The 23,830-nt window shown below is 41.6% G+C and overlaps 1 protein-coding gene and 1 long non-coding RNA gene across 8 annotated transcripts in view; one reads left to right on the plus strand and one right to left on the minus strand.

The window, feature by feature from the left end:
• Positions 1-23,830, plus strand: part of SHROOM3 (shroom family member 3) — a 290,161-nt gene that overhangs the window by 109,322 nt on the left and 157,009 nt on the right. For 2 of the 7 annotated variants that reach the window (XM_074324435.2, XM_074324436.2), the window contains exon 1: positions 15,914-16,114. The exons of 2 other annotated variants lie outside the window; for them this stretch is intronic. The gene's annotated coding sequence lies outside the window, so the exon portion shown is untranslated. Of the gene's footprint in view, positions 1-15,881; positions 16,115-23,830 lie in introns of those variants that run through there. 3 more of the 7 variants (XM_019720389.3, XM_019720373.3, XM_074324432.2) reach the window with 3 other exon arrangements.
• On the minus strand, positions 4,524-15,743 carry LOC109440244 (uncharacterized). Its single transcript, XR_002136599.3, has 3 exons — positions 15,639-15,743; positions 7,741-7,858; positions 4,524-4,853 (listed from the first exon to the last, which is right to left on the minus strand). It is a non-coding gene; the product is annotated as an uncharacterized LOC109440244 (long non-coding RNA).

The raw sequence follows: 23,830 nt of genomic DNA on the forward strand, positions 1-23,830 counted from the left end.
GTCTATTGATTGTAAATAAGCAGGGCCTGCAAGCCCTGGTCTCAGACTTGTCACAGGAGTGAGACATTTTCATAACCTTTTGTCCTTTACCCTCATAACTTAAAGGTGCAGACAATGAAAGAGAATCCAGTTTTTCGCTAGTGGCTGCATGTGACTTAAGTTGTTTTTTTTTAAATAAACTTTTTAAATCAATTATACCTTTTTGACTTGCTACCTCACTTCCTTCGGGTATTTGCTCAAATCTCAGCCCTCCCTGTACAGACAGTTAAAAATTGCAGCCTCTTTTTATTATTATATTCCCAACACTCCCTGTTTTTCATTTTTCACCTGTGAGACATGCACTCACAAAGTTATTCATTCTGTTTCCTCTCATTAGAATATAAACTCCTTGATTTTATTCAGTGTGGTGTCCCCAGTGCCTGGAATGGAATGAGCACCTAATACATGCTCAATGAATATTTGTGAAACGAAAACAAAAATATACCCAATAGCCACTGGGGCGTGGTGGTTAGGAGCACAGGCTCTGAGCCAGGTTGCCGGATTTGAATCCCAGCTTTACCATCTACATGTCGATGCCTTAATTAACTTCTACCACAGTTCCATCATCTGGCAAATGGGTATAATAACTCTCTCCCTCACTAGTGTAGTAAGCTGTTGTATACATGTTGTCTGTTATGAGTTATGTCATTACACAGACTTTATGCTTCTTCCTGCATTAAGAGTTCGTTGGGATGGGCAGGCTGGGCTCATCCTCACTCCCCTCTCTGTTCCCTTATGGTCAAGAGTCTCATCACTAAACTGACCACACTTTTCATCTGTATCCCCCCTGGGAATGAGATTGACACAATTCCCTAGCACCTTCCTGCCCTGGGCTTCCCCCTGGTAAGGCAGTGCTCTCCAGCCCTTGCTTGGGTGCTGGGAGCCTGATGTTCGGGGTGCTTCTTGTGACAGGGCCCACCCTTCTCTGTGCCCCTAGCTGCTGCAAGCCTCACTGGAGTAACGTTGTCACATGGAGGTTTGGGTTTGTTTCCAATACCGCCCCCTCCCCTCCAGCGACAGTGCTGTACAGGGGTTAGGAGCACTGGCTTTGACTCTGACGGAACTTGGTTTGCAGCCCTACCCCTTCCTGTGAGGTCATTTTTCTTTTTTTCTCTGGGAAGTGAAGACAGTCATCCCTACTTTGTATGAAGGTTGTGACGGTAAAGACCACCGTGTGTAAAGACAACAAACCTCGGCCCTGGGTTTGGTGCACTTTCATTCAATCAGTGAATAGTTATTGAGCAGCTATGGGACCAGGCCTCAGCAATTACTTGTCAAGGCATTTCCATCCTTTTAGTAAGAGAAGGGGGTTCTTCCCTATTTTTAGCCTGGTTTGACTGCAACAAAGCCTAAAAGATGTGGGTGAGAGCAAGATTCAAGGGGGGCGGGGGTGAAGACAGATGTTTCCAGCCAGTGAAAGTCAAACCCAAACTGGACAGAAATCAAATTTGTCACGAAAAAAAGAGAAAGAAAGAAGGGAGGGAGGGAGGGAGGGAGGGAGGGAGGGAGGGAGGGAGGGAGGGAAGACAAAGAGAGGAAGGAAGGAAAGAAGGAAGGAAAGAAGGAAGGAAGGAAGGAAGGAAGGAAGGAAGGAAGGAAGGAAGGAAGGAAGGAAGGAAGAAGTGGGAAAAGGTGTCTTGCTCATGGCTGTAGATGGAGGTGGGGCCATCAGAAGTCTCTGGCGCAGCCTCCCTTCTGATCTCCAGAGGGGTCATTCTGGAGAAACTGCTGCCTTCTTTGTGAAAGTTGAAGGACTTAGCCTTAGGTCACAGGCTAGAAACACAGAATTAGGAAGAGGAGCCAGGTTTCCTAAATGCCAAGTTGGTTGTCAGGGCATCCGCAACAGCTCCAAGGCCAGTGCTTGTCTTTGCTTTAATCTTACGGTTTTCCCTCCTCATTGGGAACTGATAATTCAGCGTGTGTGTGTTTTATTTAATTTCTCCCTTCTCAGTCTTCTGCATCTTTCATGATTTCCTATCTCCTTTCTATAACAGGTTTTCCTCCAAGTGTGAACTTTAGACAACTTGAATTAAAGTTGGTGCCTGTTTTACATGCAAATCCCGGTCCTCTTTCCTAAATCAGACTCTCTAGGGGGAAGCCTGCTTTTTAATATACTTGCCAAGTGATTCTAAGGTGCCCACAGAGGCAGGCGGCCTGCAGCACTAGATGTGGTCCCTTCCTCTGGCTGGAAGGTCATCCCTATGGCTCTTTCCTTGTCTCGTTGGCCCACATAAGAGTCAAAAGAATGGGATCCTGTCAGTTTGAGCAACTCCATCGTTATTCCTTGAAGTGAAAGACTAGCTTCCCGCTTCTTCTTGGCCATGATGTGTAAGTAAAATTCAAAATTCAGATTTTCAACTTTAAATAGAGATCGGAAATGGTCCTTGTCCTCTCTGAACTCCCTCACAAACATGTTTGAACACAACCCAAATGCACAGAAATGTTCAAAAATAGCAATAGTGTGTGGCCTGCCTGCTTTCCAAGGGCATAGCAGCCTGCAGCAGTTTCTAAAAATAGACCTTTCTAGTACAGGTCACTAAGCAGGAATGGCCTCCGCTGTGTCACTCTGTTTACACAGTTTTCCATCTGACACCTTCATAGCAACAATGCTGACTTGATGAAGCATGAGGACCTACATGGTCTGTGGGAATTCCTGGGAAAGTGCAACCTGGCCTGCCGCCGCCCGCCCCCCAGGGAAGGTGAACATTCAGCAGCATCCCAACCGACCCAGACCCGTGGTGTTTGGATTAAGGGCCCTTTCACCCTTTGCTTCGGGATTCGTTGTCCCCTTTCCATCACTGTCTCAAAGTCAGGGGCAGAGGTCAAAAACTCCAAGTCACTCTAGGAGATACCAATGAACAGAAAAATAAGCCCGTGTTCAGGAATTTAAGACCCAAAGTGTTGGTTTGGTTTAATCGGTCTTGCATTTTGCCTCTTTGCAAAATTGTGAGTTTACAAGGCATCCTGTAGTTGCAAATTTAATTTTGAGAACTTCCAATAAAATGTCCAGAGAAGGTTAATTTACCTTTGATATTTTGGGAACAGCCCTATAAGAGTGAGAGTTCTTTTCTTCTCGTGTAATCAGCTATGGACACACCTGTCCTGGCCCCTCCATGCAGACAACCTGAGTGGTATTTGAATTAAGATTTCTTGAGATTAACATTCTAAAATTAAGGAAATGGAATAAAAGAATGGGGGCACTTGACTTTAAATATACATGAGGTGATTGAACTGGATCACCAGGCATTCGCATTCCTAGTAGATTCATAGTAGGTTCTGAAGAAGTAGATTCTTTTGGATCAAATGTAGAATATTATCTCTAGGAATCAAATTTGAGTCACAAGTTAGCCTGCCACATTTAAATAAATGATTCCAGTAAGCCCTCACCCGTAAGTTTGGGGCATTCTAAGCATTTCTTCCTCTCATTTGATTCTCACAACAAGTTCATGAAATAGGGATGTTTAGTACTTCATTTTACAGAAGAGGAGACAGATTTTCAATAGGTCAGACTGGATAAGGAGACACCTCTATGAAGTGTGGATTTGAATTCCAGTCTAGCTGACACAGAAGCCCAAGCTTTTAAGCCAGTAGACAAGCTGGCATTCTATGATTGCTCAAACCCCTGAACAAGCACGGGTTCTTCTGCCTTTGGGAAACCACAGTTTGGGTTCTGCCGATGCTTTTGTTTGTTTTGGTTTCAAGACAGTACACACTGGTGCCTTTTGTTTCCCCAGCAGCGTTGATTCAGATTCCCTTAGATAAATTAACCTTCCCATGTTGTCTAACTCATTTGAAGGGAGTACATCCACAAGCCAATAAAAATAGAAATGGGAGAAACAACACAGGGAGAAGGGAGAAGTGACAGAGTTTTATGGTTATTAAGATGTGAGTACAGGTTCGTCATTTTCCACTTTCCCCCTAAACAAAACAAAACAAAACAAAAAAGCCCCACAGCTTGATTCTAATCACAGGTTGTTCTATAATTTTTAAATGGTTGAAATACCTGATTACTATGGAAATGTTGGAGCATTCATTGTTTTGTAAGAGAACATTTGAGATTTTATCACTTCTCTTCCACACAGTAGATGCTTGAAAATGATGTTGAGTTTAAGTGTTAGACTTGAGTACTTACCCACAGCCCTGGGAGAGTCTGTCCCTTGCAGGATGGATTTGGCTGAGGTCTAATCCAACTTCTGAAGGAGACGAAAGGTATCTTCGTGCTCTGTTCTTGCCAGCATCCTAACGAAGCCCCCTGGCTTCTTCTCATTTCAGTACCCACTGCTCTCTGCACACCCTGCCTGCTCTCTCTCAAATCTTTCCCCTTGTAGGAAATTGTTGTTCTGTCTCTTTCCTGGTTCCTCATTCAAACTTGCCTTTCGATTTCTTGCTCCTCTGAACCTTGCTGGGGGATGACTTTCTAAGCTCCAAAAGCATGGCTAAGAATAGCTGAAGTCCTCTGAGAATAATACAATCTTACATTGATATAAAATGGCAGTAGTAAAGCTATTATTCATATTTTTAAAAAGCGATTTTGCAGGGTGTCAATATCTTAACGTAAACAAATATGTTTCCAATGGTGTTTTCTCTGTGACAAATTGTTTGGAGCTCTCTGTGGATAGAAAAGTGGGTCTTGCCATTAGAAACCTTCAAGTCATGGGCTAAAGTTGACCTCAGCCTCATAAGGCTGACCTTGGCCACATCAGTCAGAGTCCTGACAGTTCCTGTGTGGACTCCTCGAGTACAGTCAGCAGGGAGCCGTGGTGGACAGTGATGGTAGGCCCTGGAGATGAGGGTTAGAGGATACATCATATGTCCTGAAAGTAGAGTTAAAATGCTTGTTTCACAATTTTGGAAATCATCTTACAGGTATAGTATGATGATGCAAACATGACAACCCATGTCTTAAATAGAGTAAAAAGAAAGTGATTGGTGTGTTTCAGGTATGGATTTGCCCTTTTGTAGACCGTCTGCAGGGAGGGCCTTATCCCAAGTTAGTTTTCCTCTGCCACCTGGCTGTTTCTGAAATATTAGCACAAGCTTGCAAGCCAGTATGCATAAATCGGGCTTTAGCTCTGTTAATTGCTCTCAATTGGCACAATCATGAGACTATATAATAATTGAGATTTGTGGGCTGAAGCAGGCAGTGTGATGAAGGGGCAGTCAAATAACCTTATCACCACACGTGCACATGCTATACAAGGTCAAATGTGGGGTTGCAGATTTAGGAAATGAAAATATAGGATGACCAATTTGAATTTCAGATAAACAAGTCATGTTTTAGTAAAAGTATGTCCCTGATGTTATCTAACAACCCTAGTCCCGTGGCAACTTAGTTGTACAGAAAAAAATGTGGATTCTTTATTTCATCTGAACTTAATCTGGTCTTCCTCATAAACCCACACTTGCTGGTTAGCAAGGAAACAAACTTTTAGTCCTAGCCAAGTTAGAAGCTAGCCTGGTCTAATTGTTTGAATAGTCCCGGGTGGTGATGCTTAGTCTCTAAAATAAAATGCCCTCTTCTCACATGTCATCTTCTGTCTCTACTGCACAGCTACTTTGCCAAAATAGTGTCTGGGGGGTTTGGGGCAGTGGTGAGTGCAGATCTTAGGGCTCAGGGTCCCCTGATTTCCAGGCCCTGCCCATGGTCTTCACTGCTGACCTCCACCATTGAATTTTGCAGTGGATGATCTCATGGTCCGCTCTGGCCTGGGCAATCCTCCCAGGGATCCCTGGCAACTTCCCACTGGCAGCCTCACTTCTGCTCAGCTCCTATTAGCTTCAGACACTTTAGTGTCTACCAAGTTCTTCATCTCAGTAATCACTGGCCCAGGGATTACCCTAGAATTCACTCACCCCATCGTAGCTGCCTCAGCCCAAGTCTACTGGCTGGCATCTGACATCTCTCTAAATTGAGTTGGTCCAGGTCCTCCCCACACTGAGCTTCTGCTAGAGTCTCAATGGAGCAATGGACCCAGGATTGCCCGACCCCCTGGGCATTCCCCTCACTTACCTCGCATGTTAGCACTCTTCTCCCTGAGGCCAGAGACACAATCAGAACTTGGTTCTGACAGTGTGACATGCCATCATTCTTTCCCTTATTCCCACAATATCCTAGAATCGCAAGGGCTGGACTTCTTGCTATTTCTTACTCTGCTCTGTGTTCCTTCTGTAACTGCAAGCCTCCTGTCTTAGGTGAGACGGGTACCTTCCTTGCACTATGGGAAAACTTTGATGATAGGAATCCTCTAGGCTTAACCCTGGAGAGGTTACAGCGGTTCTCAAAAGCGTGGTCACCGACCAGGTACGCCTATGAAATGCAAATCCTCAGGCCCCCTCTAGACCTACTGAGACAGAAACTCTGGGGTTTGGGCCCAGCAATCAAAGGTTCGCCAAGCTTCCCGGGTGATTCCGATGCACCCTAAAGAAGCCTGGCTTTAAAGATTCCAGCAGATTGTCGTATTCCTCTCTTATGCATTCCAAGCCTAAAGTCTTATTAAACAACCAAATAGACACCCTCAATCTACTTAAATGATTAACTTGGTAAATAAACTTGAAACATTTTTGGTTACAAAAAGGAATTTGCAGCCTTAAAAAAGGAAGGAAATTCTGACATATGCTGTAATATGATCACAAAAAGCCAACTACTGCATAAATCCACTTATGTGAGGTACCTAGAGTAGTCAAATTCATAGATACGGAAAATAGAATGGAACTTGCCAAGGCCTAGGGGTCGGGTGACTGGAGAGTTATTGTTTTATGGGTACAGAGTTTCAGTTTGGTCAGATGAGAGGAGTTCTGGACATGGATGGTGGTGATGGTTGTACAACAATGAGAATGTACTTAATGCCACTGAATTGCACACTTAAAAATGGTTGAGATGGTACATTTTGTGTTGTGTGTATTTTACCACAATTAAAAAATTTTTTAATTAAAAATAAAATAAGGAATTTGGTGGCTAAGCAAAGATTAAAATTGTGTGTTAAAATGGCCTAATTTCCTAAGCAACAGGTACTGATTTGAAGGAAGGTTGCATGGCTAATTCAGCTGGTTATCTGTGGAACATAATCCTGGTCATTAGAGTTTAGATCTAAATTTTGAAACGGATGCTCCTGGTAAGTTTGGGTATTTCACCAGACATTAGTTGAGTTTCTGAGCTACCTAAAGTGTAAGAAGAAACTGGTCAAATAGATCTGACTCTAGAATTCAAATAGGATAGTTGGTCTCAGTGTGGCTATTGGTATAAAAGGTAAAGTATACTTGGAATTTTTTCATATCTCAGGCTAAAAAGCCTTGGGCATAAATGAGCTCCTAGTGGTCTATAGCCTTCTATGTAAAAAGAATCGACAAGCCATCAGCTTCTCTCCATCTGCAAAAAGGAAGAGCCACCGGGGAGGGCCTGGTAGTACACTTTGTCCATAAGCTTGACTAGGAGGTCTTCTAGGTCCCTTTGTGGCTCTACTCTGCCAGTCATTTGGCACTGTGTATATGAGCCCACCCTCCCTAGGGGCAGCAATGAGAGGGTGGTATTGGCAGATGATGGGGCTTTAGACCCCCCCACCTCCCAATTCTATGCATTGATTGCCCACCCAATAAAATAATATCCTTAGTATAAACAGTTTATGATTTCTCAATGTCATTAAAGAATGAATGAAAGCATCTTTAGAAAACTGTTCCCAGTCTGAGTAAAAACAGTGAACTTACTATGCAGAACATAGCTTCAAGACCAGTTGCCTGCAGCTCCTTCACAATCCACTTGCCACCAGGAAGCACCATATGTGGGATATCCTATAGCCACAACTGTTCTAGTCCAATTTCCATGCTGCACAAATTTCCAGGGAGAGAGAAATATCTTTAGACACCCAAATCTGCTTCCTGTCTCAAAACTCTATTCAAACAAGACAATGTTCTCATAAGCCCCAGGAAATAGATAGGGTAGACCTATGCTATTAATAGGTATTTTTTTCACTATGTTCATTAAGTTGTTTTAAAAATAAAAGTACCTAGATAATAAACATCAGCTTTCAACACCTTTCAACACCAATAGCTGTCAATATCTTTCAATACCACCATCAATCCTTATAACGTGAATCCTGGTCAGATTCTAAATTGAATTAGGTTCATATGCTTCTGGTTAAGAACTGAAGTTTATCATATTCTTGTGGAAGAGTTAAGAAAATACACCAGTTACTCATTTGATGGGAGGCCATGTAGTCCAGTGGAAAAGTACCTGGGCTTTGTAATAGCTCTGCCCTTGAACCTAGACTTTTCATGTATCAGCTATGTGGATCTAGCTGCATAAATTATCACAGGTCCAGTTTTCTTTAGCTGTACAGTTGGAATAAATTTTATCTAAATTTGTATCTCTGATGGTTTCTGTAATACTTAAATGAGACGCTCTATGCCGAGTGACTAGTACATACTTGGTATATGGGAAATGATAGTTATAGGAAATGTGAAAGTATAAGCATCAGAACTTGAAGAACTACTTGGCTAAGTCTATGGGCTCCGCATGGTGTTGGGTTTACCGTGACTCTTTCCAGTTGTACCTTTATTTAAACCCAGTTTTCTTTCTTTCAGACCTGAAGCAACTAAATCTGTTATCAATTTCCCATGATTAAGATTTGAACTAGGGAACGACAGGCAAAGCTAACTGATGTGGAGGTCAAAGGTGGGGGTGGGAAGTCTGGAATAGGCTGGAAACATCTGGAAGGAACCTGATATGGATGCTGGAAATATTCTATATCATTTTTACTGTTTACTTAACATTAGTGTACCTTACACACTCTGTGTGTTATACCCTAATAGAAAATTAAAAATGATTTCAACTAAGCGTTGATAAGGATCAGAAGATCTCCACATATCAAATCCACTATTAAAGCTAGTCAAATTTATTTTTAAAAAGCCAACTCAGTGAATTTAATCAAGTTCCTTGATTGGCAGAAATTGAAAACTACATCTTAAGAAGCATTTGGCCTGCAGACGTTTGTTTGATCTAGAAATATTTGGCCTGCAAACATTTGTTTAGTCCACATTAAAATCTGGAAGTTTTGGCTCTCTGGCTTTTGGAAAAATCAGATGACCTGGCAGCAGTGGCTTGGAGCAGTGTGTGCCCATGTCAGGTGAGGCGTCCCCTCTCCAGTTTCCTTTGGGGTGCCACAACTTTCTATGATCTCACACCTGCCACTTTTTCATTCCAATTGTCCAAACTGAGTATTTTCCAGTAGAGGGATGGTTGACAGTTTTTAAAACTAAACTGGGGCTGGGAATCACTGTGTCTTCTTCTCTTTGATCTTGCCAATGCCCACCATGCCCACCATGTCAGGCACTCATGAACTGTTTGCTGAGTGAATGAAAAACCCCACATAATGTGCTGACTACCTGCTTGTGACATCTCCTGTCATGTTTCTTTTCAAGGCACGTGGATTTCCTAGCCCCACTGTGATTCAAACTGCCCTTTTGTGCTGGAGTGCAAGATGGAGGCTTAGGAAAGCGAAAGGAAGAATGTTCTCTACACTGTCCATTTCAATTATGACTTAAAGCAGGTTTTACTATATATACCAAGTTATTATCAGGCTAATTGCTTGACAGCCTCTCTCATTACTGCTGGCTGGCGCCATTCAACTGATTTACTCTGCTGATATATGGAAGGGGGCGGCACGGCATATTCTCCCTAAGGAGAAGTCTGCTAGCCAGAAAAATATCCAAACTCCTAAACATTGTACATGACATACACATCCCATTTCTAAGTCACAACAGATATAGCATATACAGTAGTGTTTAAGAGCATATACTTTGAAATCAGACTGCCTGGGCTCAAGTCCTGCTACCCCCACTTGCTAGTTTTGTCATCTTGGGCAAGTTTTTCATCCCTCTGTGCCTGAGATTCTTCAGCTATAAAGTGGATATAATAACAGTAGCTCCCTAGTAGGGTTTTTAGAAGTGTTAAAACAAAATATGTAAAGTGCTCCGTATCCTGCCTGATACATAGTAAACACCTGCTAAGTAATAAATACATATACGAGGTCTGACAATTACATTCACAAACTCATCCTAGAAAAAGTGCTACATGCCTCATTGCTGAATATCACTACAGTCACCTTTGAAGTACTCCTTTTGGGAAGCTATGCACTGACGCCAGTGCCTAGTCCAACCTTCCAAGCAATTTTGGAACTCTTTTTCTGGAATGGCCGTCAGAGCTGTCATTGTATTACCCTTGATGACCTGAATGTCATCAAAATGTCTTCCTTTCAATATTTCCTTTATCTTTGGGTAAAGAAAGAAGTCATTGGGGGCCAGATCAGGTGAATAGGGAGGGTGTTCCAGTAGAGTTATTTGTTTACTGGCTAAAAACTCTCTCAGAGACAGTGCCGTGTGAGCTGGTGCATTGTCGTGATGCAAGAGCCATGAATTGTTGGTGAAAAGTTCAGATTGTCTAACTTTTACACGTGGCCTTTTCAGCACTTCCAAATAGTAAACTTGGTTAACTGTTCATCCAGTTGGTACAAATTCATAACAAATATCTCTCTGATATCAAAGAAGGGTGGCAAAATCATTGCAACAAGTTCACAAATATAATTGGCAGACCTTGTATAATTATATAAATGTAATTGACATTTGCTGTTACCTTTTTACCTTATTCATTTTTTATATTAGCTGTGTAATTTTCCTAGAGATTGAAATTAGTCATTAATAATCTGTAATTTGTATTCTGCAATGCTCTTTCTTCAGTTTTTTTTTTTTTACCCTCAAGAATGTGAACCCAAATGTAATTCCTCTATACCTATCATTCTTAGCATTCAGTGGTAACTTGGGGTTCCCCATTAAGGATGTTGGGACTTTGAAGGGATGACTGAGCTCAATGCCTTTATTTGCTACCTTCTGGCCACTAACATTCTTAGGAAGAAATACCTTGGTTTCCCCCGAAGAATTAGAGACTGTGAAGAGAGAAGAAAAAAAAACAGGGGTGATATGATTACTTTAGGCCTGTTAGTCTCAGACAGCACAAAAGAAGCATAATGTAAATTGAAACGTGTAACTTTCATTAGGAACACCAGCAATAAAAAACCTGTCATGCCTTCTGACTTCTGTATCATAAGTGGCTTATGTCCTATGATTATTATACAGGAAAGGTATTGTATAATAATACTTTGGACTTAACTGACATCTTTTATGACTCAACGAGGCCTACGGGCATTATCTTATCAATCTTGATGTTAGCATGTGGTTGGTCAGATTGGGATAAAAAAAATATTCACCTGAGTACAAAGTGAGCACAGCTCAGCTGCTGTGTGTCCACTTTCCTTAGAGTGTCCTCAAGGATCTGACTCCCTTAGACATACTCAGAAGTCTCCAACAGATACAGTTTCCCATGAAATTAAATAAAAATGGACTAGAAAAGAGAAACTAAGCTTATTAAGTTTCTCTCTAGGTTCAGTGCCCAGTTTTCTTTTCAGCCTGGAATGTCCATGTGAAAATTTGCAGAGTTGGGCTAAACTAATTCTGAACCACACAAAAAATTATTTCCTTTTTTTGTCCTTACACAGCATCGTCACTTTGGACGTTGTCACTGTCCTTGTCAGTGTGATCTAGTCTTCATTGCCTCTTCCTTCTAATGACCTAGTGTGATTTCTAGAAGTGACAGGTGCAGGATAACAGCTCTACCTAAATTGTTCACATGATTTTATAAAGTCGAGTTTACTTATTGAGCATCTGACATATGCCAGTCATTGCTCTGGATGCTTGGGACTCAGCCATGATCAAAACAAATATCTCTGTCGAAGTGAAGCTGACATTCTTCTGAGCAGAGGCAGGAATAATAAACACAATGCAAATGCAAATTACACAGTATGTTAGAAGGAGGTGAAGCGCTCTATGAAAAGAAAGCAGACCCAAGGCCAACAGTCTGTTTTTATCTCCTCCACTCATAAAAGTCTTTCAGTTCCTCCTGGGAGTATTGAGGACAAACTTTTAATTTTTAAAACTATACGCTGGAAGTACTTTGAGCTTCTGGATCACACCATAAAAATATAAGTAAGTGCTGTACAGGCATTTAAATCTACCTTACATAGTGGATAAGTCTACCTTATAACTGCTGGAGAACAGTATAACTGTTATCCACAGACACAACGAAACTGAAAAATCAGTAAGGAAACCACATTTTCTTCATAATTTTGTGAGGCTTTCCCTCCGTAAAGCTCCCCTCTCTAACCACAAACAAGCACCCTACAAGGACATGTGCAAATCATTAAGGAAAAATACCAGTGGAAATCTGGTGTTCTGAAATCAAGACTATCTATCTTGGTCTGCAGTTTATCAAGAGTAACATAAACCTCTCCTGATTGTGGGTTTGTTTTTTAAAAGGTAATAAGAAGAAAACAGGATGTGCCTGGACGGATGGCTTACTTACTATCTTTTAGAGAAAAGGAAAAATAAAACCCCCATATTTCTTCAAAAACTCATCTAGCATATTCTTTTTTCCCTCTTCACCAGATATTAGTGCTGGGAGGAACTTAGTGACGTTCTGGATTAGAATGAGGACTAGAGCCCAGAGTCAATGTGTGACTTGCTCAGGGTCACTTAGCTGGTCAGCGGCAGAATCAGAAGGGAAAGCCCAGCCCCCCACGTCCTGGTCCAGCACACTGTGGGTTCCATAGCCCTTCTTCCAGATTAGATTATCAATGCCTCAAGCACATTGCACAACCCGCAACAGTGGATTGCCAAAGAAGCTAGCAGGTAATAAATGAGAAGTCTAAGATATTTGTGAAAACTTTCCAGATTCTCATAGAACTATGAAGTAGAGCAAGCAGGAAATAAAAGAGAGGGCTGAGGGCAGAGTTTATGGGGGAAGGGTTGGGAGTGGGGAGCACGGTGGCGGGGAATGGGGGGACAGCATGGCATGGATGGTTTTTCTTCTGGAAGAAGGGGAACTAGTGCAGTGTGAAGAGCTTCCTGTACACCGAAGTCACATGCACTGACTGTGAAGGGTGTCACTTCCACACTCCACTGTCCCCCTGTCCATGAGTGGCTGCCAGACGACCAAAGGGTGATGGGGACACACCGTGCAGGTCCTGGGAAAGATGGGAGAATGATCGTCCTGCCCACACCACTGCCACTAGGTAACAGGTGAGCTCCCTTCGTGGGCCAGGCACCGGGCAAAGGGCTTTACTTACATCATCACATTTCGTCCTCACGTCAGATAGGTTCTATCTTCAGTCCCATTTCAGAGGAGAGAAAACTGAAGCTTAGAGAAGTATAGTAATTGATCCAGGGTCACGAAGCCCGTGAATGCCAAAGTCAGAAGTCAGATTCTCCTTCATAGAGGGTAGTGATACAAAGCGTGGGCTCTGGAGTCAGATTGCCAGGGTATGAATCCCAGCTCTGCTGCTTGCTAGCGATGAAGGGTTCAACACATTATTTAACCTCCCCAAGCCTCCGTTTCCTCCTCTGCAAAGTTGTAACAATAATTACAGTATTTACCTTATAGACTTGTGGTGATAATTAGAGAATGTAACATAGTGACTACTGATACATAATTCATTACTAGTTGTGTGGCAGTAATGTACTACCACAGTACTAGTTGTGTGGTAGTCGTGTGTGGTAACTATAGCTCAACTACAGGTTGAATCACAAGAAATTGCTATTGTAGTAGACCAAAAATTGTTGAATATTGACAATCTCATGTGGTTCAATCTGATACTACATAGGCATCCTTCTTTGTATATATGACAGTGGTTGCCTTATCTCATAATTTGTGTAAGGACAAGTGACTTCATTGTGTTTTTTTCTTTACTTGCCTGCTTGTTACAGATATTCTAAAGAATCACATAGTAATATCCTCTCTTCTAATGTAATATAGCATCCATGAGGACCTACACAATATACACAGTTCCCACAGCCACCAATCTGTTGAGGCCATTGTCACAGGGAACTTGGAGGAGAATAGACTTGAAGTGAACTTAAATTATACAGAGCTGCACTATAAGGAAATTACTGGTGGGATGCAGAAGGAGCAGTATCCCGGCTCCTTTAAACCACTGTGAATGTTCCGCTCCTGTGGGAATGGCATCCCCATACTAGACGACTCATTGTGACAAACAGATGTCAAGCATAGCCAGTTGTCATTCCACATCGTGGAGACGAGCTCCTGGTCAGCATCGGGAGGTTAAATTTAACACATTCAAAATGAATTTCATGGCCTGGATGCTCTTGAATTCTAGCTTGGTGGGGGTAGCCCATGAAAGGAGGACATATAGCTCAGCTGTGGTGTTTGGCGAGGCTGTAGGGCGCAGGAGCAGAACATAAAACTAGGAAAAGAATCTTGCCTATGAAAAAAAAAAGGAAGGCTACTTTTAAAAGAATGCACCTATGATGCAAGACCTAGTGGAAACGTTTCTCTTCTGAAAGATGATTCTCTGCCCCACCTGACCATGGTTCCCACCCCACAGTTGCCTCAACCTATTTCCTCAGATTTCGTACACTATAGCAATATAAATAGCTCTGGAATTCAAGTGGAACATCCTGGAGAGACAGGCTTTCTAGTTAATACAGGAACAGTCTTTAAATAAAATTAGTCTCATCTTTGAAATATAATGATGCTTTAGATCTTCGAGGACACTTTTAGACTTTCTTGATATTTGGAATGGACTAGAATACTACTGTATTTAGAGTATAATGCTCCCTATGATTTCAGTATTCTGCCCTGTGGGGTGTGTGTGTGTGTGTGTGTGTGTGTGTGTGTGTGTGTGTGTGTGTTCCCTTTCCCTCTTCCTTCTTTCCACATCTAAAAAATAATCTGCAAGTCTTTGAAGGATTCTTTAGCAAGGAGGTTTACAAATTATCTGGGGTTCCTATGATTTGTATTTTCCCCACCATAACAGCTGTAAAGTAATGAAAATGCATTTACAGAGCCACTAAATCAGACATACTTGGAGTCCCATTTTCTTTCTGCATTCTCTGTTCCTTTTCTGTCTCTTTGTGTCTATGGTTACTGTTAAGCTGACCCCTACAGTCTGGGGCAAATACCAAAAGTTGAATCAAGCACTATTTATCTATACAGCTGCAAAGCGTTGCCGTTTCAGGGGCTGAGAGGATAGATTTAAGGAAAATTCCTGTAACTGGTGGCAGTTTAGGAAGCTGTTGGGACCCCATCCACAAAGCTGAGCTGCTTGGCACTTTACTGAATTTTAAAATGCAGTGTTTTGTTGTGTGTGTGTGTTTTTTTATATATATATAAGCACTATATTTATAGATTTTTGTGTCTGGGGTGATTTTTTTTTTTTTACAATATTGAATTTTATTATTGGAAACAATGGCTGTAGAAAGATTTTTGTTTTTATTTGATTCTCCCTCCTCTTCTCCTAGTTGTATGAGAGACTAGTGCTTGCAAAAACCATAGCTAAATAAAAATTGAACTTATTCAGCTGCAAAGAATCTCAAGTGGAGACTAGCCAGGGTCAGACAGGGCCACTCAGTAGTTAAGGCTGCCCACATGGTTCGTTCTTTCTTACCTTCACTTTAATTGTCATCACAGTGCATCGTGTTATTTATGAGTCAAAGAACCTAGTGCAACGATCTTTGGGGAAGGGCAGGAGATGGCTTACCCATTACCACAAGCTTTCCTTGCAACCGCCTGACAAACAGCTTCTCCAGAGTATGGGGCAGGAGTGTACATGGACCCAGCATGCCAGCAGCCACTGTAGAAACCGGTTCTCAGGTTCTGGCCGCGTGTACTTCCCCTTACATCACGGGCTTGCTGCTGTCAGGCAGGCCAGCTGGCGATTGGCTGGGAGGAGGGCAGTAATCCGAACTGGCTTTTGTACTTGGCTAATCAGGGCAGCCGTTTGATTGCAGGTTCCAAGCAGAGGTGCCTGGGTGGTGTCAGACACCTGTGTCTTAGCTTTTGCCTTCCTGGCACTGGCTCCTGTGGATTCCTTCTGTGCCGGAATTGTGCCTCTCTGCTACCTCCCCCAAACCACTGAGCCCACTCAGTGGGTCAGCGTGGCCCAGTGTCACGCTGGACAGAGATGGCCAACAGACAACTGAAGACAATGGAACTGTGGGTTTAGACTTCCTAAAGGTAAGTCCATTTTAAACCGGATATTTCTCAACACTATTTTCTACGTTTATCTTGACAGAAAGGCCAATATTGGGAAGGTAAACTAAAGAGAGGCAGGGAAGTTGTTTAATTTAGGTCTTTATGATGAAATCACTAAGTTATTTGCCTGTCAGTTGTGCTGGCAAAATTATACCAAGGCATAAATAAAGATGTAAGGGGGTGGGGTGGGGGGGACTCGACAAGTTACGGTAACCCTTGCAGGCACTTGATACCATTGCGTACTCCTTCCTATTTGATAAGGCACTCAAGTGATGATAGAACAAAGTAACGTTTAATTAAAGCCAACAGATACACTATGTGCTAGCTTGTACAATAACAAAGTCAGGCTGCATATCCTGCCTCTTTCCAATTGTGCAACCCCAGGATTTCTAGTCTCATTCTAATTACTACTTATTTTTAAAGCTCTCTTTAACTTTTTCTCTTGTGAAATGAAAGTAGTTTTTCTTTTAAAGATTTATTCAACATCAGGGAACTAGTGCATTTCACTTCAGTATGGATTTGAGGTATTGCTTGGCTCACTTCACTAATATTTATGTGCAAGAGAAAGTCAGATTCTAAATGGGAGCACCTAACTTGGAGCAGCAGATGCTCAGGAATGTTCAGCTATGATTCTGATTAAACGCAAGCTCTACTCTGATTTCATTTTACTTGTAAGCTGATTGACAAATACGTCAAGGACCAGCCTGTCTCCCCTCTTAGATTGCTGTCAGCATCCTTGTAATTCTAGGATTTAGTCATCTAAGGTGGTAAGAAAGCTAGTGGTTTACGACTTGTGCTTACACCTCTGCCGCTTTTATCCTGATAGGGAAGAAATAATTTTCCCTTAGATTTTTTTTTTAATGAAAACTCTCTGAAATGGGCAAAGGTCTATTTATAAATCCAAAGTTGTTCTGAGACTACTTTTCCCACCTTATTAATTCCAAAGATATAAATACCTTCATGAAATATTAGGTTGGTGCAAAAGTAATCGCAGTTTTTGCAATTATTTTTCACCTTTTAAACCATAATTACTTTTGCACCAACCTAATACATGAAATTCTGAATGATTCTGTTCAAGTCGTAAACAGTAAGAGAGAGATCGGATAGAGGTGGTGAAAACAGACAATAAGCATTCAGAAAACATTCACTCACAATCTATTTTAATCATCCTGAAATATGTCTTTTTCTTCCAACGTTTATAGCCAGTTGGAAATTTCCATCTTTCTCAGCTGTTAACTAATTTGTCTTTATTAAAACATTTTCCTATAATGAGATGAATATGTTAGTAATACTAAATATAAATACTAAAAATGACTGCTTTGATGAATAAAAGCATCAGAAATGACATTACCCGTGTAGTGAAATGTGATCATCACCCAAGTTTACAGCAATCATTTGTAATATAATGTACTTGCAAATACATTACAAGTGGAGATAATTGAAAAATCAGATTGGTTGGTAGGTAGATCAGTAGATAATACGTGAATTTATAGTGTTGAGGGAGTTCAAGGAGAAATGGACATTGGAAAGCTAAATAAACATATATTTAGCATCGATTTAAATTATAAAATTCTACCTTCGCTTATGAATTACAACCTAGAGACTATATAAATCAAAGATGATTTCCTGGGTTAAGGATAAGTCATTTTTGTATGGGGAAGGATAAATACCATCTTAGCCCTAATCACGATCTTAAAAAATAAAACAAAATACACTATCCATAAAAACAAAAACAAAACAAAACAAAAAAAAAACACCTCTGTCCCGAAAAGGTACAGAAAGGAAGAAAGAGCTAGTTGAAAAACCTCATCATCTCAAGTTAAAAAGAAAAGAAAATCTAAACCCCCCCCCATTTCATATTAAGCATATAGAAAGCCCTTGTACACATCTGCAGAGTACCAGGGAACCCCCAAATCTGTAATTTAACATAATCATTAATAACTAAGACACACACACACAGGTATTTCATCCCAAGAACAGTATCATTAGAGAGTTAGATTGGGACAGGGGATTAAGTATCGTAAATTCATTATTCCCCAGTGACAGTTTTTAAAAGTCTTCTTTCTGGAGCTGTGGAATGTCTGCCAGGCTCCTTAACAGCCTGCGGTATGGTGAGGGTCCCCTCTGGTGTCATGGACAGCACACAATAGGGCACAATAGAGGGTACTCAGCCCCCGCCTCCCAGACACACACTCTGTGTCCCATTGGCTCTGCTTGAAAGGTTCAGCTATGCAAATAAGCTGCACGCGTCAGATACCTCCCTCCCCCCATCTTTCCCTCTCTCCCCCTTTCTCTCGCAAAAACAACCCCAGGTCTCATCAGCCTTTGCACTGACTTTTCGGAGCTGGAGAGGCCTGTGAGCTGAGAGGCTGCGCAGCTGGGTGAAACCTCCCCTTGCTCTGTGTTCTATGGCCATATTGACCAGACAAACATGCTGGGTCCCTTAGCTGTAGACACATGGGAAAAGAAGCATTTCCCCATCTCCACTCCTCTATGGATGGCTTCATTAAAATGTCACGGGTTAACAGGAAGAAGTTGGCACTCTTTGTTAGGCTAGACCTCTAAAAGGCATGTTTAAAAAGAAAAACTTCCAGCAATCCTAATGTTCACATTTTGGAGACAAGAGGGGAGCCATATCTTAGGACAAACGGATGATTTTGGACGGCAGGAGTCAAAGCAGCCTCAACTCATTTTACTTCTTAGTTGGACAGATTAGATTCAAAAGTGAATGTCAAACGATGGTGGCAATGTGGTATTTGTGGCATATCATCTGATATCATTGGGAGAAAAGCTCTTAGGGAACTTCTGTGACCTGAAACTGCTAGGATTGCTCTGATGTCCCGTCAAGTGATCAAGTGAGCACCGGCGTCGGACACTGAAAGAGGGCTTCGCTTGTACACTCCAGGCCTGGTTTTAAAGCCATGACTCTGGGGATGGAATTTAAACGAGCCCCACCCTGAAAAGCGATGGCTGTTTAGAATTACTTGTTTTTTTCCAACTACCAAAGCTCCTTAGTGACCAGTAAAGCTCCCAGTCGTCCCTTCCCAGCAAAAACAGTGGCTGGTATTCCGGACAGTTGTCCCAGCAATTAGACCCTGAGGGGTGGGTCTCCAAGTTCCTCCCGTGTCTTTTCCCTGGGAGCAGTGGAGGCCTATCTCACTGACCTGATATTTATGTAATAATTTCAAAGTTATTTATTAATCATGGCTCATTAATTCCTCTATCTGATGCACGTAGGTCAGCATCATTATTATCCCAGTTTGGAGGACAGAGAAAGGTGATGAAACGGAGTGATTGTCCAACAGCACCAAGAACTTAGTGAGAAAGTAGAAATTCGAACGCCATGCAGTCCTCCTTCCCTTTATGTCTTTCTGTCAAAAGAGAAATCAAGACTCCTTGAAACCTCTCCCGCAGCAATTCTGTCTGGGCACTAAAATGAAATAGTCCAAAAATATGCCACTGTCTTCGCTGGATCACTCTGTGACTCGGAGGGGCTCAGAGGCTCACAAACAATGCAATGAAGGGGGTGTGGAATGTGGTGTGCATTCTTTAGTGTGTGTGTGCACATGTGTGTGTGCATGTGTGTGTGTGTGCCTGCACACACGCGTGTGCAGCCTCATCCCCCTCCCCCCCAACAACTCAAAACCCCAGAGGAGTCTCGGTGAAGCTTGTCTGAAGCCTAAACTGCGAAGGACAGCAACCTCTCTGCTATGGCCTTTTCCTAGACAGGCCTGACCATTCATTTATAACAAATTTCAGCCGAGGCCACTTGACAAGGGAGGCCAGACGAGGCGGAGCTGCAGTGAGCTAGTCAGAAGGCAGGCCGGCGTTGCCCCCGAAGGTATTTCAGGAATGTTAATGGTATGCCTGAGTGGAGGGCTTCAGAGCCCGGAGCTCAGGCTGAGAACTGTTCTCTGGCCATCTGTTGAGGCCCAGGAAGTCTCATAGCAACAGCTTCTCAAGAATGGTGCCTTTTTTTTTTTTTTTTTTAATTAAAATTAACTAACACAAAACCAAAAACTGCTTCAGTGCTCAAGAAGAATTGGGACAGGATTCAGATTCTTTCTACAGAGTGATGAGCTTTTAAGGAAGAAAAGCCCCCACATCTTTCATTCCTGTTCTTTAAATGAGCAATTTGTACTTGGTTTTGAGGTCTTCATTTTTTTTCCCCCAGGGGTAGAATTCTTTTTCGGGGGTGGGGGGGAAGGGTGGCGGTGAAAACTTTCTAAAGCTGTGGAGAAATAATTAGCAAAAATATGGTTAAGAAAAAAGATTTTCCTGGTATTTGTTGCTCTTAGCAATTTTGTCAGCAGTTGCATTTTTCCCTCTGTAATAATGTGAACTTTATAAGCCAGGCTGCTTAGTTAGTGAAATGAATGTCAGACAAAGACGTTAATTTTACTGTGATGAAGTATACTGCTCCAATATGAATCTCTCTCGAACCTGTATAAGAGTTGACCTTAGAAAAAGAGCAAGGGGAAGTGATACTGGTAGTTTTTAATTTTTTTATTAATGAGGCATTAAGTTAGCTATTAACAAAAACTGTGTTTATTCCTCAGGACAGAAGACCCTGTAAAATAATCAACACCTGAAGCCTAACTAGCAGCTGTGTGTACAGGGGCAGGCACGCTAGCCAGAGACAAAAGAAGTATAATCTATTCCAAATTCTACCCCTTACTGGGCTATTTTAGGAGGGTACACAACCTCTTAGAGCATAGTTCCTCATCTGCAAATTGGATTTCTGCATTGTTAGGAAGGTTAAATATAATCAGATGAAAGGAACTCTGGGAAACCCTCCTTGAATCTGAATGGAATCTATAAACCAGTATTATATGCTGTCATTCTTACCAGTGTCCAACCCTGGGAAAATATTCTCATGAGAACTTTTATATGCTCTTCATTTTTTTAATTTGGCATTTTTTAAAGTTTCTCTAGCCTTATCAAATGAAATTTCCCAAGATAGTCACAAAATATTCCAAGTGATTTGCCTACACATATATATCATTCTTGAATTTAGTACACATGTAGAATATTTCATTCTATTCTTGATTTGTAGTGTGTATTTCCACTCGTGAAATTTTAGTCAGAGCTAATGTATTTCCCCTCATGGTCAAAGGTGATGCCACTAACTCTCAGGAGAAAGATATGTACTCTGAGTTTGGTTTCTGGAATGTGGGTTCCTAATGACGTTTTTCTTTCTATAAAAAGCATGACCACTTACCCTCTCTGTACCCATTGCCTCATGTATAAAATTTAACCAATAAATATTTAATAAATATTTAAGAAGTGCCTCTCATGTGCCAGCTGTGTTTCTAGGTGCTGGATTTAGGGCATGAACAAAAGTACACAAAAACTCCTTGCATACATTCTGGTCAAGTAAGTCAATTGTGTTGAAGGTTATAAAATGACAACTGCTATGGAAAAACATAAAGCAGGGTAGTATGGTCTGGGGTAGCAGAGGGGACATTGCAGTTTTCTACAGGGTGGTTGGAGCAGGCCTGAGTACGGTGATATTTGAAAGTAGGTGAAAGACTGAACCTTCAGGTAAGCTGGGGAAGAGCACTCCAAGCAGAGGGAACAGCAAGTGCAAAGGTCCTGGGGACAAAGGTAGTAGGGCACTTGTGGTAAGGAAGAACCAAGAGTCAGTGCAGGAGGGGCAAAGGTCAGAGCCCCTGAGCCACTGGAAGGCATTTGGCTTTTACTCTGAATGACGGCTATGAGAACTTACTTCATAGAGCTTGTTTCAAGGTTTAAATAAAATACTTTGTATAAAGCCTTTAGCACAGTGCCTACCACATAGAAATCTTCCATAATTGATAGCTATTGTCCATTTGTTTATTATTACCACTGTCTAGGATTCAAAGACAGAATGATGTGAGCACACAGAAGAGAGCTTTGTTCTGATCAAAGCCTATTGTTCTTATGAGAATTGAACTCCCAACCTTGGCCTCTTAAGTATTCAATTCTATCACCTAAGAAGGTCCCTGTTCTATATCTTCACACATATAGAGGGAAAAACTTAGTTTTTAAAAACTGGCCTTGTTTAAGCGAAACCATTGTTTCTATTATGAAAGTACTGAGTCCATACTCTCTAGGGACAGGTGTATTTTGATACATTTGTTTTAAATTTCAGCTACAAAAGTCCTGTTGAATTCCACTGAATTCACATGGTATCACAGTGTACTCATGTTTGAATTTTGATATGGATAGCCTTCTCTAGGCCACAGGGTTCCAGGTTGGAAGGAGCCTATTGCAGATAAAATGAAAACAAGGAATCAATGTCTTTACTTCTCTCCTGAGTCTAGAAGTAAGAATGGCTTTCTGGGACACTTCAAGAACCCTCTCTCACAATGATCTTCCTGGACACTCCTCTGAGTGTCTAGATTGAGCTCCTCTTTTGAACTTGAAGGGTTTTGGTCATAACTCATGTCAAGTGATGACTAGCTCAGAAACTAGAAGAGAGGGAATCCTTTTCTCCATGAATTTGAAGACCATCTTTTAAAATTGAGGTTATCCTTATTCCAGAACCTGGATGAGTGGTTTGGAAATAATAAAAGGAAGTACTTGGTGATAACTAGAGATGCTCAATAAAGGAAAAGGCTGTCTAAAAATGTGAAACCTTATCAATGGAAATGTACCATTAGAGGCTGAGTAATCAATGGTCAGAGAGGTTATCAAACATTTGGATGACAGCTTAACTTCTAAGATGTCTTCCAAATGTGTGGTTCTGCTTTCTTCTAAGACCTGCTTATTGAAAATTAAATTCTGCAAGAAAAGTCACCTTAAATTCTCTTTAACCGACATCTTAGTTTGGGGATTCTGAGAGCAAAAAACGACTGATTGTGGAGGCTCTATTCTGCTCGGGGGGTGGCCCGGGGAGTCATCCACCCCAGGGGAGAGACCCTGGCCCTGGTACCTGGGATCCCAGTCCTCCGCAGCACTGATAAAGCTGCACTCCTGTTTGCAGATTCCAAGGTTAGCATGTTGTGCTATCGCTACCGCCTGCTGCAGACTTGCTTAGTTATGAACAGTGAGTGCAACAGACTACAGCTCACTTTTCCTTTTGAACAAATACTTGTAGTGTACTTATTATGTTCTATATGATTTATAAAAATGCTTTCATAACTACCCTATGACAAAGCTACAATTCCAACACCCATTTAACAGGTTAAACAATTGAGATATCTGTTCAGTAACTAATCCAAGGTCACACAATAACAGCTGGGATTTAAACCCAAGTAGTGGGCCAGCAAGTTCTGCACTTGTAACTCCTACATTGGATATGCTCACAAAATGCTTTTTCTAGTCTCATGCATCTTTTACATTTGTTGTAGCTCTCCTGTTGATTTAGATTTAAAAAAAAAAAATGATCTGGCAGATCATTACATTTTATTGCCCTCCATGAGGGCAGAGAAAGTAACCTGTTGAACACCAGTGTCTAATGTAGTGCCTAGGGCATGGCAGATACTCAAATATTTGTTGAATAAGTGAGGGAGTAAGGGTGTGACATGAATAAACAGTAGTAAGGCCAGAGAAATGCCTTCCTGATCTCACAGAGCCACAGAGACATATGTGATTGCAGGATGTCACTTAGTGCAAAAACACTTCAATATTGAACACTCAAAAAATAGATACAATTAGAGGTGCAGGCATAATGGGGCAATTATTTGAACCTGTGTAAACAATTTCATCCATTGT

The sequence above is a fragment of the Rhinolophus sinicus genome, chromosome 1 (genome assembly GCF_057876585.1).
Source record: "Rhinolophus sinicus isolate RSI-liver-muscle chromosome 1, RSI-T2T, whole genome shotgun sequence".
Taxonomy (NCBI): Eukaryota; Metazoa; Chordata; class Mammalia; order Chiroptera; family Rhinolophidae; genus Rhinolophus; species Rhinolophus sinicus.